This window comes from Microcaecilia unicolor, chromosome 3, assembly GCF_901765095.1.
Source record: "Microcaecilia unicolor chromosome 3, aMicUni1.1, whole genome shotgun sequence".
NCBI classification, from domain to species: Eukaryota; Metazoa; Chordata; class Amphibia; order Gymnophiona; family Siphonopidae; genus Microcaecilia; species Microcaecilia unicolor.
This window is the reverse complement of record NC_044033.1, coordinates 268,086,572-268,104,670: the sequence shown is the minus strand read 5'-3', so window position 1 is coordinate 268,104,670 and position 18,099 is coordinate 268,086,572. Positions and strand designations below refer to the sequence as shown.

Below are 18,099 nucleotides of genomic sequence, written 5' to 3'. Positions count from 1 at the left end.
TCGCTATGCAGGAAGTGCCATCGGGCTACCGCAGCAGCCTGGTGGTACTTCCCACCCCTAGTGCGCTGTCATTATTTTTGTAGCACCAGAGTGTACCGAGCAGTAATCAGGCAATGCTGCAGGCTGCCCAGTTGCTGTGGGTAGTACTTTTTTTTTTTTTTGCAGTGTCCGTTCAAGTAGCTAGTGTCACTTATCTGGATCATCATTATGGGGCCCTTTTACCTAGGGTTACCATATTTTGTCCTCTCAAAAAGAGGACACATGTCCCGCCCCTGCCCCACCCCTTTCACATCCTCGCCCTGCCCCCAGTCACATACTCTCCTCCCCTCCCCCCGAGTCACATATTCCCCTCGCCTGCCCCCCTGTCACCGCCCCTCCCCTTACTTACTTACTATCTACTGCCCTGGTGGTCTAGTGACCTCTTCGGAGCAGGAAAGAGCCCCCTCTTTCCTGCCCGGAGCGCTGTCCTTGCCCTGCATCCTGTTGCTGTGATGGTCTCGGGATTCAAAATGGCCACCGAGAGTTGACATCTCACGAGGCCTCTATGCCAGCCTCAAATGCCGTACCCACCTCCATGACAGCAGAATGTGTTCTATCCTGTGACAGCCTTTCCCTGGTTCTGATGTGGCTCTCGGGTGAGTGTGACTCCTTTTCTGTTATGCGCACTGCAGAGTCACATCAGCAATGCATTGTGGTGGGTGTAGGGTATTGGGCTCCATGATTCCAGTAACTTGTGGCAAATGCTCACGATGTTGGTAGTTGGTAGGCTCTACTCCCATGGTGCTTTTCCCCCTATTAACTGGGTCAGAGTGTGCCCTGTTTTGTTTCCGGTAGTCCATGAGGTAGTGGCCATTTTTGTAAGCCAGTTTTAGATCCCTTTCACGTGTTAGCCACGTTACAGAACTTAGTTCTTCCCTTGAATGTGGCTGAAAGAGGGCATTGTACACCATTCTGCCAGCTCTGACCTACTGCTAATCTCAGTACCAGGGAGACTCGTTGCCAGTGGGGCACAACCTCTGATATGCAGTTAACTGTGAGTACGCGTGCTTATTCCAATAAAGGACATTTTCGGAGAGATTAGTCTTCAGGTGTCAACTGGTGTGCCAATGTTATATAGCAGCAACAAGTCCTAGAGGCCTGCGTGTATGCAGGTCCCTGGAGCACTTTTAGTGGGTACCGCAGTGCACTTCAGCCAGGTGGACCCAGGCCCATCCCCCCTACCTGTAACACTTGTGCTGGTAAATGGGAGGCCTCCAAAACCCACTGTACCCACATGTAGGTGCCCCCTTCACCCCTAAGAGCTATGGTAGTAATGTACATTTGTGGGTAGTGGGTTTTGGGGGAGGGGGTTGGGTGCTCAGTACCCATGGTAAGGGAGCTATGCATGTGGGAGCGTTGTCTGAAGTCCACCATACTGACCTCTAGGGTGCCCAGTTGGTGTCCTGGCATGTCATGGGGGTGAGTGTACTACAAATCGTGGCCCCTCCCACGACCAAATGGCTCGGATTAGGATGTTTTTGAGCTGGGCGTTTTTAGTTTCCATTATCGCTTTAAAAAAAACGCCCAGCTGAAAAACGTGCATTTTTTCAAAAATACGGTCTGTCCCGCCTCTTCACATACCCGTTTTCGGACATAGACGCCCATGGAGATAAGCGTTCGCGTTCAATTATGCCCCTCTATATCTCTGTTTTTATGTTTATCTGTTTGGAGTATTTATCTCTAATTTTGTGTGTGTGGGACTAGTTTGTGGGCAGGAGATAGTTTTATGGGAGTAGTGAGAGGGTGGGGATAGTTTGGGGTCATAGTTTTGGGTGTAGTTGCAATTTTTCACCATAATGGTTTATTAAATTAGGCCTTATGATTGGTGACATTGATGTTATTATTATTAATGTATATTGTTTTACAGTACATTTTTACATATATGCATTTTACTTTAATATTATTCTTATATGTATATGTATTTACTTGTAGACTCCTGATGCAGGCCTAGTGGCTGAAACACAACATTTGTGTTGAGTCCTTTTTTAAATAAACATTTTGTTTTTAAGTCCATTTTTTCCAGTCTCTGGTGTCTGTGGTCAACTTCCCACCCTTTTCTGTTTTTCACTTTTTGTGGTATACAGTAGAAGGTATACAGTAGAAAACAGGGAGCAGACAGGTTGAAAGAACTAATTTCCTAATTGGTATGTTTCACTATATGTAATCTTTCAATCAGATGACTGGTGAGGATGTATAGACAGACAATTGTGTATCAAAAACTGGTAGCAGTGTGATTGGAATAATTACAAAGGTGGCTTTCTAAATGGCAGCCGGTGTATCATATGAAATATAACATGTCCATTGTTAGGGGTTACAGGATGATGTGATGTCAGGGTCTTGTGATGTATATGACTGGATCCATCCTGTCTAAAAATTGAGTTCCTTTTTAAATGTTTATGGTATACTGTTTTGTAAACCGCTATGACCTGTTTCTATTTAGCGGTATATCAAGTTCTACAGCTAAATCTAAGAGGTTTTTGATGTCGTCAGTGATGCAACAACAGATTTCTCTGTCAAGTACAACAGCAACCCAAAAGTAGAATGGATAAAGAAGACTGAGTGCCCAACAGATTATGAAATTCATTAAATGCCACAAAAACCAAGGAGTCAGTATTCAAATGGATTTAACAAGGCAGGAAAGGCTCCTGGCTAGTTAAAACCTGTTGAGATGGTGATCCAGAAATATTCAGTGTCATTTAAGCAGGTAGTGCCGCTGAATATCACTTGTGACTGCTCAGAGACTGTCTGATTAGTACCTGGGCAGTCCAGGGGCGGAGCTTGGGCAGAGCCAGTACTAATCAGTTAGCAGCGATATGCAGTCTGCTAACAGGCTAAGGGGCCCTTTTACAAAGAGTCGGTAAGCCCGATGCAGGGTTACTGCATGCTAACCCAGAACTACCACTGGCCCAACGCAGCCACTGACGGTAGTTCTGCCTCAGTTGGAAAAGATGCTGAGAAGGGTGACAAAGATGATACAGGGGATGGGACGGCTTCCCTATCAGGATAGGCCAGTGGCGTAGCCAGGGGTGGGCTTGGGTGGGCCCAGGCCCACCCACTTTGGGTTCAGGCCCACCCAGTGGCAGCATACCTATGATGTGGCTGGCAGGGATCCCCAAGCCCGACCAGCCAAAAACCCCCAACAAGTGTCCCTCCTACATACCTTGTAAGTAGCAGATCTTCGCCTGCAGTGAGCAGTGACATACATACTGCTCGCACTGGCCCCACAGCCTTCCCTCTGATGTATTTCTGCCTAGGCGGAAACAGGTAGTTGCATCAGAGGGAAGGGTATGGGGCCAACATGAGCAGTATGTATTAGTTGCTGCTTGCTGCTGGTGAAAATCTGCTATTTCAAAGGTATACGGGAGGGGAGTATGTTTGAGAGACCATATGGCATGCAGGCGAGAGAAGGAGAGACCAAATCACCTGTGGGACGGGGCGAGGTTCTGCCCACCCATCTTGGGCCCAGGCCCACCCAAAATTGGGTGTCTGGCTACGCCCCTGGGATAGGCTGAAGAGGCTGGGGCTCTTCAGCTTGGAGAAAAGGCGGCTGAGGGGAGATATGATAGAGGTCTATAAGATAATGAGTTGAATGGAATGGGTCGATATGGAGCGTCTGTTTACGATTTCCAAAAATACTAGGACAAGGGGGCATGCGATGAAGCTGCAGTGTGGTAAATTTAAAATGAATCTGAGGAAACTTTTCTTCACTCAAAGCGTAGTTAAACTCTGGAATTTGCTGCCGGAAAAGGTGGTTAAGGCGATTAACAGCGGACTTCAAAAAAGGGTTGGACTGCTTCCTGGAGGAAAAAGCCATAGAATGTTATTGAATGGACGAGGGAATACAGTATTTCTAGAAGGGGTGGGACAAATTGCTTGTTCTTTTGGCCGCTGTCGGTGACAGGGTGCTGGGCTCGATGGACCCTTGGTCTGTCCCAGCATGGCAATGCTTATGTACTTAAACATGCACCAAAAGTTTTATTTTTTAGTGTGGTACTAACCCGGTGCTAATAGGGCATCGCCATGTGCTGCCTGGTTACCACCAGGTTACCGTGGGAGACCTTACCACCACCTCAATGAGTGGCAGTAAGTGCCCCCTCCCCCCCAGCATGGCCACTTGGTAAGAGCAATCTTATCGAATGGCCATTTTTTAGGGGCTTTTTACCCACTGTGGTAAAAAGGGCCCTGGTGCACTGGAAAAACATTCCCCACTGCTACCACAGGGTCCTTTTTCCCACAGCTTAGTAAGAGGTCCCGTAAGTTAGCAGATAGTTAGGACAGCAAAAAGACTGCCCTAACTTTATCCGCCAAACTAACTGCGCACTGGTTTCAATAGTGGCCATTATTCAGTTAGCTTCCAGGTGACTACTGTAACCTGGGTATTCACTGCTGGTGCCTGGACATGTTTCGGTATCGAATACCTGGTCTCAGTTCAGCCAGTGGTGTGCTGGTAAATGTTTAACAACAGGCTCTCTCCTCGGTCCCCCTCTGCACCCCCCCCCCCCCCAAATTGCAGAGCTGGCTATAGCCGGGGAGAGAGCCTGGGGGGGGGTGGCAATGCATTACTCCAGGAAAAAAAATTAAATGATCCCAGGTTCCAATCTAATTCATGTTTAATGTGCGATAAAATGCCATAAATAAGTAAATAAATATAAACTTTTAATATTGAGCACCTGATTCTCAAAGTGGACATATTCCAAACACTATAATGAAAATAAAAAAAAAAATTTCTACCTTTGTTGTCTGGTGACTGTTTTTCTGATCATGCTGGCCCAGTATCCGATTCTGCTGCTATCTGTCCTCTTAACTCCGTTTCCAGGGCTTCCTTTCCATTTATTTCTTTTCTTTCCTCCATTCTTCTTCATTTCTGGTCCTCAGCTTCTGCCTATTTTCTTCATCCATGTGCAGTTTTTCTCCTCTCTTCCTTTTCCCTCATCTCATCTCCTTCCTCACTCTTCCATCCATGTCCAGCATTTCTTCTCTCTCCCCTCCTCTCCCTTGCCCTCCATCCACCCATGTCCAGCGACCCTTCTCTCCCCCTGCCCTCCATCCACCCATGTCCAGTGACCCTTCTCTCTCCCTGCCCTGCATGCACCCATACCCAGCGACCCTCCTCTCCCCTGCCCTGCATGCACCCATACCCAGCGACCCTCCTCTCGCCTGCCCTGCATGCACCCATACCCAGTGACCCTCCTTTCCCCTGCCCTCCATCCACCCATGTCCAGTGACTCTCCTCTCCCCTGCCCTGCATGCACCCATACCCAGCGACCCTCCTCTCCCCTGCCCTGCATGCACCCATGCCCAGCGACCCTTCTCTCCCCTCCATCCACCCATGCCCAGCGACTCCCTTCTTTCCCCTGCTACCCCCTCCTGTTGTTCAGTGAATTCTCCTCCCTCTCTCCGGATCCGGTCCCTCACCAACTCCTTGTCCTTCGAATTCTTCAGGGCAGGCAATCTTGCCTGCCCGCTGCCAGCGCTGACTCTCCCCCGCTGCCGGATCACGCTTCAAAATGGCCGCCAAGACTTCAGCAGAAGTCTTGCGAGGCCGCCTCTGGAAGTCTAGGTGGCCATTTTTAAAATGCGAACCGGCAGTGGGGGAGAGTCAGCGCTGGCAGCGGGCAGGCAAGACTGCCTGCCCCGAAGAATTCGAAGGACAAGGAGTCAGTGAGGGACCAGATCCGGAGGGAGGGAGGAGGGAGGGAGGAGAGCCAGAGCCGGCTCGCGCTTTTTAACAACCGGCTCGCAAGTCGGAAGAAAATTTAACAACCGGCTCTTGCGAGCCGGCTCCAGCACACCACTGCCTCTACAGCACCCCCTCCCAGCAGTGGCACTCATAGGCTGCCTACGGCCTGCACTGGGACTTCCTCTCAGAACCATCCCACCCCTGCTGACACAGCTTCCTGTTTTCTGAAGGGTGGAATGGTTCAAACAGGAAGACCCAGTGCAGGCCGAAGCGAGCCTATGAGTGCCACTGCTGCTTCCCAGGCAAAGACTAGAACAAAGATGATTTTAAGGTATCAAGGACGTGTGGGTAGGGGCACAGGGTGCGCAGGAAACGCATCCTCAGTAAAAAAAAATTCCTGGTTACGCCACAGAAGTTAAGTATAAAAAGTTAGGACAGCAAAAAGGATGTCCTAACTTTATCCGCTGAGCAAATCAGGCGCCAGTCTAAATATCGATTAACTTCTGAGTGACCATACTTACTTGGATATTCAATGCATTGAATACCTGGCCTTAAATCAGCATACAGCTGTCAGTAACTTAAAAACTGCTGATCATGGTGGGCTGAATATCGGGCCCAGACAGTCCTGTTCCTAAACTCTAATATCACACCCCTTCTCTTTATAGAAAACTCCAGAAGCAAATCATCCTCCTTGTGAACTTATGTTTATCATTCCAGAATATTTATTCTTCCCAGGAACAACTAACATTTTGTACTACATTGGAGATGGCTAACCTCTACTCAGATTTCAGCCACTTGAAATACATCTCTGACAGAGCAGAAGTAGAGAGTTACTGGAAAAAGTAGGCTGGGCTACTTCCAAACTGACAGAACTATTGACAGAGATATTTTAGATTTTTCATGTGTAGGTGTCACCCGCAAAGTAATGAAAGTCCAAGGGAATCTCTTTTGATGGAGCTGTCAACACGACCTACCAACAGCTATTTTTGTCTGCAGTGAGTCAGGCATTCAATCAAATCTCCTCTTGCCCAGCAATTAGAAGTCAAATTCTCATACATCTTTGATTTCTCTAGCTCTAATTGATGTCGCACTTTAAAATTGTTTTCAGCTTGGTCTGGGCACTTGAAGTCTATCCCTTGACTTTTGCCACCTGATTTTTTAAACCATTGAACCGACCAGGAACGGCTCCTGGCCGGTTAAATAGCACTTAGCCGGCTATCTGGCAATATTCAACGGGAAATAGCCGGCTATCTCCCACTGAATATTGCTGGTTAGTGCTTAGCATATAGCCAGTTATATCACATGATATAACTGGCAATCCGCCAATATTGAGCACATCGCCAGCCAAGGTTGGCGGCCAAATTAGTCCACCAAAACAGCAGGAATATCTTTGGCCAGTTTAAACTTAACCGGCTAGCACTGAATATCAGCTTGGCTGGTTAAATTTAAACCAGCCAAAAAACACCCAGATATTCAATGCCAGACACCAGAAATGGCCCGGCATTGAATGTCTGGGCACAAAGCTGACCACAGGAGGCAGCCCGACTACTTCCCAATGTCTGAGTGTCTTGCTATCTGGGTGTGTATATTTCCTGACTGGCAGAGAAATCCCTCGATATTTCAGTCTGACTGAATAGCAATACTTAAGTACCCTAGTGCTATATTAAATAGGAGGGGCAATAATGGGCACCTTGTCTGGCGCCTTAGGTCATGGTTCTCTGTGAACCATGTCTCTGTGATTGCCACTAAGTCTAACTTAGCCTCTTCCATCATAGCCTCAAGATCTAAAACCTTATTTCCTGTACTTTGAGCATTAGTATATACTGTTTTTTTTTTTTGGTTACATTTGTACCCTGCGCTTTCCCACTCATGGCAGGCTCAATGCGGCAGGCAATGGAGGGTTAAGTGACTTGCCCAGAGTCACAAGGAGCTGCCTGTGCTGGGAATTGAACTCAGTTCCTCAGGACCAAAGTCCACCACCCTAACCACTAGGTTGCACCTTTTTCCCCATTTCTGAAGAGGTATTTAATATTTCACTTACCTGAGGGCTTGTACTTACCTCGGGGCAGGGCTTTGATCACCCTGTACCAACAATTCTAGTTTAAAGCCCTCTTCAGTAGGTTAGTCAGCCTGCTGCTGAAGATACTTCTTCCCTTCTGTGATAGATGGACACCATCTCTACCCAGCAGCCCTTGGAAAATTGGGCTGAGATCACAAGACCCTGCAGGATCGATACCATGACTCAACCTGCCCTTGAACTAAAGAACGAATATGTAGCCCAGGCACATACTTTTCTTTATAGATAGGCACATTCATGTGTTATGAAAATCATCCTCCATACGAATTGTAAAAGGCCAGTTAGATACTATCTGATGCTATCTGTATATTTATTTATTTATTGAGATTTATTAACCCCCTTTATAAAGAGATTCACCCAAGGCAGTGTACAGCAGGTACAGTTTAACATAAAATACCAGAGCTATAATACAATGTTAGCATAATACTAATGATACACCTAATAAGCATGCATTATTGGTTGAAAATCTATGGATAAGAAAGTTATTCATTCAACGGGCACTTGTGAATGTATAATTTCCTTCGAATCTCAGACCGATATTCAGCCAGCAGTGGTCAGTGTTTTTTTTTTTTTTTTTTTTAGCTAACCCCGCATTATCCCTGGATATTCAATGGTGGGTCATATGCGGTTAAGTGCAATATTCAGCATTTAACTGCATAAGGTGAACTGCATAAAAATTTGATTGTGTTTTATGTGGTCCTATTACCCGGTTACCTTATGTGGTTTAACTGCTGAATATCTTCCCTATACCACCCATAAATTAGCCGATTTCAGCTTAGGCACTAAAGGCTGGATTTTATACGTGGTGCCAAAAAATAAGCTGGGCTTAAAATTAGGCAGCACTTACGCTTGGGAATCAAGCCTAACTTTAGGCGTGGCCATTTTCACCAAATGTGCATGCCTACATTAGGCGCATATCCCGTTATTCTATAACAATGCATGTTAATTTTAAGAATGCATGTATTCTACCCATGACCCACCCATTTCTGCAGCCCCTTTTTCAAATCATGTGTAAATTTTAGGCACGGATCCCGCATTTAAATTCACACATGTAAAGTTCAATCTAGTTTAATTTGTGCTAATAATTGCTTGTTAAAAAGCCAATTATTGGTGCTAATTAGCTTGGGCATGTGCCCAAATTTCCACACACAAGTTTTGGCAACGTTTACAGAATTAGGGGGTAACCCGAGATTCAGCGGCATTAACTGGTTTAGTGCCACTGAATATCTGTGATTAGCCCGGACAAATGATTTAAATGGCTAGGAACCTCTCCTAGCCATTTAAATCACTTTGATTATTGACCCCAAAGTTGTATTCGCCAGCTTAGTCCACTTGTATACTGTACATGGCAATAAGGTAATTTATCTTTGACAAGTTTTCAAGAGTAATCTGCTCTTCATCATGTCTGTAACAAATGTCTTGTAAGTTTATGGACGAACATCAAGAAATTGAATTTGAGTAAAACTTCTGATAGAAGATATAAGGATGCTAATAAGCCTTATTTAGTGTATTTTTTTGACAAGTTTCCTTATATTATGGAGTTTACTGCAGTTTTGCAGAAAAACTCTGATGTCTGTTTATCTTTTTAAAAAATTGTTTGCTGGTCAGAAAACATGAGTTTTGCTAGGTTCTGAGTCCAGCTCAATTTGTAATTTAATACAAGCTGTGAAGTATCTTGATACAGTACCAGAAATTTAGCCCAAAGTAACTGAAAGATCCCTATAGTTAAAGCAAATCAACAAAATTGTCTGGCTTCATCCTCTGAACAATTGAAGGGCACTGAAGAGTACAATGAGAAAACAAATCAAAAGCCTTGTCAGTTTGCTTTGCCCCTAGGCTTACACTGCCACTTTAACTTGCAAAATATGGAGAATCCATTGATGTCTGCATTTTTAATTTGTGACTGTCTACATAACACTCTGCCATGGGTGCAATTAGAAAATGACACAGTTTGCTCCCCCCCCCCCTCCCACCCCCATCTCCCTGAGCTCTGTCCTCATCCCCGCCCTGTTCCCAGGAGATCTGACCCCATCACCACCTCCCACCCCCACCCCTGGCAAGCTTTGACATCATCTCCTCAAGCCTGGAATAGTTATGTACTACAACACCAGAGATACAAAAAAAGAGGCATTTACTCCTCTGCTGTCCAAAATATAAAGAGAAAGGGAAATGGGACTTGATATACTGCCTTTCTGAGATTTTTGCAACTACATTCAAGGTGGTTTACATATATTCAGGTACTTATTTTGTACCAGGGGCAATGGAGGGTTAAGTAACTTGCCCAGAGTCACAAGGAGCTGCAATGGAAATTGAACTCAGTTCCCCAGGATTAAAGCCCACTGCACTAACCACTAGGCTACTCCTCCATAAAGATGGCACATGCTAGGGATGATGTTAGGGGAAAGCAACTAAGGCAACTGCCCTTGGTCCCTGACCAAAGAGAGCCCCAAGCCAACTAGAATCTGAAGAAAGTGCAGCCTGGTAGTGGGCGTTGGCATCTCTTCCCAAATACCTGCCCTAGGCCCCAGCCATGCCTAACACCAACTCTGGCAGGATTAGGGTTACCATATGTTGTCCTCTGAAAAAAGAAGACACATGTCATGCCCCCCTGCCCCGGACCTGCCCACCCACACCATGCCCATGCCCCGCCCACACCACGTCCCTTTCGGATCCTCATCCCGCCCCCTGTCACAAATTCCCCTCCCCTCCCTCGGGTCACATATTCCCCTCCCCTGCCCCCCGTCACCTCCCCTCCCATCACATATTCCTGTCCCCTCCCCTTACTTACTATCTACTGCCCTGGTGGTCTAGTGACCTCTTCGGGGCAGGAAAGAGTTGAAGAGGCCTCGTGAGACTTCAACTCTCAGCAGCCATTTTGAATCCCCAGCCGAGACCGAGAAAGATGAAAGGCAAGGCAGCGCTCCGGGCAGGAAAGAGGGGGCTCTTTCCTGCCTCGAAGAGGTCACTAGACCACCAGGGCAGATAGTAAGTAAGGGAGGGGAGGAGAGACCCGCGGTGCTGCTCGCCCACCCGCCTGTTTGACCAGAAATCTGGACAAACAGGCGGGCGGGGCAAAACCCGCCGGATGCCCCGGACATGCCCTCAAAAAGAGGACATGTCCGTGGAAATCTGGACGAATGGTAACCCTAGGCAGGATGTACATTTCAAATCTGACATACTGTAATCACAAAATAGAAAATAAAATTATTTTTCTACCTTTTGTTATCTGGTCATTTTAGACTGGATGGACCATACAGGCCTTTCTCTGCCGTCATCTACTATGTATGTATGTTACTATGGTGGTCTCAGGCTCTGGCTTCCCACAGTCTTCTCTTAACTCACTCACCAGGGTTTCCTGTCCATTTGACATCTCTCTTTATATCCACCATCATAGGAGTAGCCTAGTGGTTAGTACAGTGGACTTTGATCCTGGGGAACTGAGTTTGATTCCCACTGCAGCTCCTTGTGTCTCTGGGCAAGTCACTTAACCCTCCATTGCCCCTGGTACAAAATAAGTACCTGAATATATGTAAACCGCTTTGAATGTAGTTGCAAAAACCTCAGAAAGGCAGTATATCAAGTCCCATTTCCCTTTCCCCCATCTCTGTGTCTGTATCATCCTCTATGTTCAGCATCTCACTTCTCTGTGTCCATATACTTCCCTGTACAGTATTTCCAATGTGTTCATATCTGCATATCTCCCTATCCTCTCCCTTTGTGTTGAACGTCACTCATCTATGTCCCTTCTGTATTCCTATCTCCCCTCTACCTCCCTCCTGTGTCTGGTATTGACCCTCTGTATCCATATACCATCCCCACACAGCATCTCCCCTTTGTGTCCCTGTCTCTATGCCCCCTCCCCATGCACATCATTTCCCTTCTGTTAATGTTATCTCCCTATGTCCAACTTCTCGCCTCTGTCCTCTCCAATCCCACCCAGTGTCTCTCCCTCTCTCCCTTCCAGTCCTCCTTCCCGTTGGTCTAGCATCTCTAACTACTACTACTTGTAGCTTACATTTTTCTGTGACTCAGCACCGATTCATACAGGCTGGCTCCATGTCCTTCCTTCTGCTACATCCTACCCTCTCTAAAACAACTTCTTGTTTAGCAGTCAAAACAGGAAGTTGCAGTAGAAAGGGCGGGATGCGGCAGAAGGAAAGTCATGGAACCAGTCTGTATGAATTGCTGCCAGGCCGCAGGAACTTGTAAGTTACAAGAAGTGGGTAGAAAGAAGTAACAGACCCACGAGGAGGAGGATGGGAAGGAAGCAAAGGTCTTTATTTTTTTACCACAGGAACAAGGCTTTTTACCATTCCCACATGTGCAGTAATTCAGACTGCAGTGTTACTGTTACCGTGGATTAACCGTGGTAAATCCGCAGTAACGGTAACCATGTCATTATCTAGGTGCAAACCTATCCTACCAAGTACTTCTTGTGACCTGGATTGGCTGTTGGCAGAGACAGGATGCTGGACTCGAACATTTGGTCTGCTGCAGTATGGCACATCTTATGTTCACATCACATGTTTTCCATTTCTATATTAGGTGCAATTTTTTTAGCGCCGTTGGAAGATACATTTGTTTCAACAGGCTTTCTCTGAGGGTTGGCTTTTATTATTTATGACAGGTGGATCTTGCATTTTCATTGATTTTATGTTTAATTTTGATTTTAATATCTGTTTTATTGAGAGGCTCCTGCCAGTCCTGAATATCCAGTGGCACTTAACTTATTTCATGATATTTATATCTACATATGGGAAGCTTTCAAATAAATTAAAAAGCTGTCAAGTAAAAATAAAAAAACTTTTGATCTTCACCTTTTAAGGCACTGGGCTGAAAAAGGGTGCAGGGTGAGAGAAGGGGGGAGGGAGAAGAGAGAAAGGAGATCCTGGACCGGGGTGGGGGCGCCAACTGATAGCTTGCAGGGGGGCACCAGAGACCCAAGCACCGGCCCTGCTAACTCTAAACCTAGCTCTAACCCTAATATTAACCGTAATTCTAAACCTAACGCTAATAGTAACCATAATTCTAAACCTAGCCCTAATGCTAACTATAATTCTAACCCTCATCCTAATCCTATCACTAACTCTTATCTTAATCCTAACCCTAACACTAGCCCTAATTCTAAACTTAACCCTAGTTTTAACCCTAACCCTAGTCTTACCCTTAACTGTAGCCCTGACACTAACTAGACCAATATGAGTATATACACTGGGTATTCTTAAAGTCAGTTTCTTATATATGAATATAAGTAAAAATCAGAAACTCCAATTTTAACTCAAAATTTAAATATACAAACAATGAAGAGATTCAAACATTTTTTATGATATGTGCTCAGTTTTAGGTGTATACACTTAAACTCAGGAACTGAGATGTTATAGCACCTTTCCATACATCATAGCACACCCTGCCTCCTCCTGATAAGTTATAACTCAATCAAATCTTCAAAGTAAACCAAAAAAAATTTTTGTTAATACAAATTATGTAGCACTGTTACTTAGCTTAATCAGTGGGTTTAATGCAGTCAATGGTGTGTATAAGTCATTTCATACAGATTCCTGGTTAGTGTATAACTTTTTTTATATATAGTGCAAAACTTCTTCATTCATAAAAAAAGTTATACACTAACCAGGAATCTGTATGAAACAACTTATACACATCATTGACTGCATTAAACCCACTGATTAAGCTAAGTAACAGTGCTACATAATCTGTATTAACAAAAATTTTTTTGGGTTTACTTTGAAGATTTGATTGAGTTATAACTTATCAGGAGGAGGCAGGGTGTGCTATGATGTATGGAAAGGTGCTATAACATCTCAGTTCCTGAGTTTAAGTGTATACACCTAAAACTGAGCACATATCATAAAAAATGTTTGAATCTCTTCATTGTTTGTATATTTAAATTTTGAGTTAAAATTGGAGTTTCTGATTTTTACTTATACTAACTACACCAAGCCATATTCTAAACCGTAACACTAACCCTAGATCTATCGCTAATGCTCAACCTTATCCTAACCCTAATAGTAACCGTAATTCTAAACCTAGCCCTAATGCTAACTATAATTCTAACCCTCATCTTAATCCTATCACTAACTCTTATCTTAATCCTAACCCTAACACTAGCCCTAATTCTAAACTTAACCCTAGTTTTAACCCTAACCCTAGTCTTACCCTTAACTGTAGCCCTGACACTAACCCTAACCCTAGACCAAACCATATTCTAAACCGTAACACTTACCCTAGATCTATCCCTAATGCTCAACCTTATCCTAACCCTAATAGTAACAACTGAGCGATGACTGAGACTCCCCCCCCCCCCCCAGGAACTGTGAATACATTCTCCACTGCATCCCTTGTCCCAGCTGACCCAGTAAGTACAGCCTATTAGAATTCCAGCTTAGGTCCTTCAAATGAAAGTACACAGCACCACCAATGATCTATCAGACTGGTCCAGAAGCAGTTTTATTTAGAACAAAATTTTGCTAGTTAAGCTCATTTTTATTTGGTCATTAGTCATTGTGCAATCAAAACACATCTGACACCAGACAGTTATTACAAAACTCCTGCGCTCTTTCCCAAAGATAGTAATGGATTCATAAGAAAGTAGTCTGACAACCTTTTTTAAGGTATCTCTTCAAAGCAAAAAATATGTTTGCTGAGATGAGGTCGGAGCATGCCATGTTCCAAGAGACAAGAAGCAAAAGAAGGTGTGAATGAAGTCTTCTGCAAGGGGTATTGGCTCTGTTTTCTGGCAGTTCAGGGATTACTTTCTGCATAAATATTCACAGCTCATTCCAATGGCTGCAGCCAGGCATTGAAAAGATGAAAACACAGTTTCTCACTTATACAGAAGAATTTGTTCATAAAGAAAAACCATAGCTAACATTATTATGCTCTAAACCCTCAGGTAAAGTGCAATACATTGTTATTAGTCCTAAGAGAAAGCTTTCAGTGTACTTTCCAAACTCCAAGATGCATATCTTTTCTTTTTAAAGAAAAACAATTCAGCCTTTGGGAGAAATCCTTCTGTTTCATGCCAAATGTTAACTAAATTCTGCAAATTTTATTTTGTAGTGGGCTCCAGCCTCCCCAGTTCCATCTCTCATTCCAACTGCAGTTATCTCTCCTTCTAACTCCCAGCAAGACCGGAATTCAGTCTAAAGTCTTCTCTTGCATATAATATCCCTACCTCTCATTCTTCCTCCCCCAAGGCACACACCCTTTATTCTTTCTTGTCCTCTCCCCAGCTTTCATTATATCTATCTCCCACCTCCTCCATGGCACACCCACAAGCTTGATCTCCCCCACATCAGCAGCATGCTCTCAGCCTTTTCTGCTATCCCCCCCACCTCCACTGCACAATCTCAGCTTTCTCTGCTGCATATTCCATCCCCATGGTGCATACACTGCTTTCTCTGACCCACATCACACTTTCAGCTTTCCCTGCCCTCCCCCAATCCCTGTGACACGCTCACCTTGCTCTGTGCCCCACCATCCCCATGGCACACTACCTTGCTCTGACCCTGCACCAGGTCTTTTTTTGAGGGGGAACTTGGGGGTACTGAGTACCGGCACCTTTTCCATAGGAGTGGCCTAGTGGTTAGGGTGGTGGACTTTGGTCCTGAGGAACTGAGTTCAATTCCCACTTCAGGCACAGGCAGCTCCTTGTGACTCTGGGCAAGTCACTTAACTCTCCATTGCCCCATGTAAGCCGCATTGAGCCTGCTATGAGTGGGAAAGCGCAGGGTACAAATGTAATAAAAAAATAAATTGTCTGCTAAAATTGACCCATGATCCCCAAGTTTTAATGAAAGAGCTCAGGCTCTACACACCAATTCTACCTTGTCATAGATTCTGTGACTGGTTGCAGGAGGTCTGGCTATTGTGGGGTGGGTCCCTCAGTGATCACTCCACCTCTGAAGGGTGGCCTGGCATTTGAGTACCGGCACCTTTTTCGCTAGAAAAAACACACTGCCCTGCACCAAACCTATGGCATACTTATTTTGCTTTGTCTCCCCATCCCCTTTACACAGTCACCTTTGCCCTCTCTCATCTCCATGGCCCACACTCAGCCGGCAAGAGGTCTCTCAGTCTCAATCCCCCTCTTCCTCGGGGATTGCGTGGCAAGAAGAGGAGGAATTGAACTACTCCAGATTGGCTCAGTGCAATGTAACTGGGCAGGAGCCTATCTTGGCCAGTTCAATTGTTTGAATATCATGTACTGTGTTTCTTTGCTTAGGTAAATTTCTAGGCCAGATAACTCAGGTCCGCAGCTTGAATAGCAGAACCACTAGGGTCAGCCAGACCTCGAGGTGGGAGGGAGCCAGAGCCCAAGGTGGGGGGGGCAAATTTTGGTCCATCACCCCACCGCCGTCCCCTTTGCCACCTTGCCGTTCCCCACCCACTGCTGCCGCTGTACATCTATTCTAGGTCACCTGCAGTTGAGCTTCATAGTGGGTCTATGGTCCAGAATATCGATCTGGGGTTTTTGGAGGCACTTGTACCCTCATGCTCAAAGATACACTGTAGATGCAGCTTATGCAAACTCAAACTGTTTATTTCTTCCAACTCTGCAACAAGGAGTACTTCAAACCTTTATTAGGCAGTCCAAACAGCATATAAACTCCAATTTAGATCCAATCCTTCTGGTGACTTCTATACCACTTCTTCTCTCAAGTATATTTACAGGGATACCTCATGGGCACCAAATATATGTACACTTCACCTATCCATGCCTATCCTGTAGGTCAGTGCTATTCTCAATGGCTGTTTCTCCTCCTCTCAGCACAAATTCAATCTCTGTGGGCTCAGACATTACCTGGTCTGACCCTCTCCTCTGCCCATCTGTAGCACACATGGAGGGGCATAATTGAACGAAAACGCCTATCTCCATGGGCATTTATCTCCAAGAACGGGTCCGTGAAGGGGCGGACCGAACCGTATTTTGGGAAAAAATAGACGCCCATGTTTTATTCAACAATGTGTGAGCTGGGCGTTTTTGTTTTTCAGCGATAATGGAAAATGAAAGCGCCCAGCTCAAAAACGAATAAATCCAAGGCATTTGTTCGTGGGAGGGGCCAGGATTCGTAGTGCACTGGTCCCCCTCACATGCCAGGACATCAACCGGGCACCCTAGGGGGCACTTTTACAAAACCAAACAAAAAGGTAAAAGAGCTCCCAGGTGCATAGCACCCTTCCCTTGTGTGTTGAGCCCCCAAAATCCCCCTCAAAACCCACTGCCCACAAGTCTACATCATTACTATAGCCCTAAGGGGTGAAGGGGGGCACCTACATGTGGGTACAGTGGGTTTGGGGGGGTTGGACGACTAATAAGCATTAAGCAGCACAATTGTAACAGGTAGGGGGGATGGGCCTGGGTCCACCTGCCTGAAGTCCACTGCACCCCCTAACAACTCCTCCAGTGACCTGCATACTGCTGTCAGGGAGCTGGGTATGACATTTGAGGGTGAAAATAAAAAGTTGAGAAACTTCATTTTTTGTGGTGGGAGGGGGTTAGTGACCACTGGGGGAGTCAGGGGAGGTCATCCCCGATTCCCTCCAGTGGTCATCTGGTCATTTAGGGCACTTTTTGGGGCCTTATTCGTGAAAAAACAGGGTCCAGGAAAAGTGTCCTAAATTCTAGCTAAAAACGCATACTTTTTTCCCATTATCAGTGAAATGCGCCCATCTCTGTTCGGCAGATAACTACGCCCCAGTTCCGCCTTCGCCACACCTCTGACACGCCCCCATCAACTTTGTCCGCATCCGCGACGGATTGCAGTTGAAAACGTCCAAAAATCGGCTTTCAATTATACCGCTTTATTCGTTTTTGTGAGATAAACGTCCATCTCCCGATTTAGGTCGGAACTTGGGCGTTTTTCTCATTCGATTATAAGCAGGATAGTATCCCAGTTGCCACTTTCAGGAGCCACAACCCTCCTTTACAGCCAAGGGTCACACTCCTCACTCAGGATTCCCCTTTTCCTCCTCCTGATCTCTTGGCAGGGGACTATCAGGCAACCAAAGATGACCCCTCTATCAGTATAACTCCAACCTTTATCCCCTCTGTAACTTCTCCCCCCCCCCCCCCCCTTTCATTCTCTACAAGGACAACTCTTTTCTCCTGCAATGTTTCAAAACCACTCCTCTTGAGCTGGGCCTCTTCCCCCCCCCCCCCCCCCCTAGACCTCTGGAAAAATCTGTCACTTTAGTAATACCCGATCTCATAGGGTATTATATTGTCACGGACTGTCACGGAGTCCGGAGTACTGAGCCCTTGGGCCACTGCCAGTGACTGGCA

The 18,099-nt window shown here is 45.7% G+C and overlaps 1 long non-coding RNA gene across 1 annotated transcript; it reads left to right on the top strand.

Moving 5' to 3' along the window:
• The first annotated feature begins 2,257 nt into the window (after positions 1–2,257).
• Positions 2,258–17,806, top strand: LOC115465277. Its single transcript, XR_003941379.1, has 3 exons — positions 2,258–2,267; positions 6,059–6,063; positions 17,699–17,806. It is a non-coding gene; the product is annotated as an uncharacterized LOC115465277 (long non-coding RNA).
• The last annotated feature ends 293 nt before the right edge of the window (positions 17,807–18,099 follow it).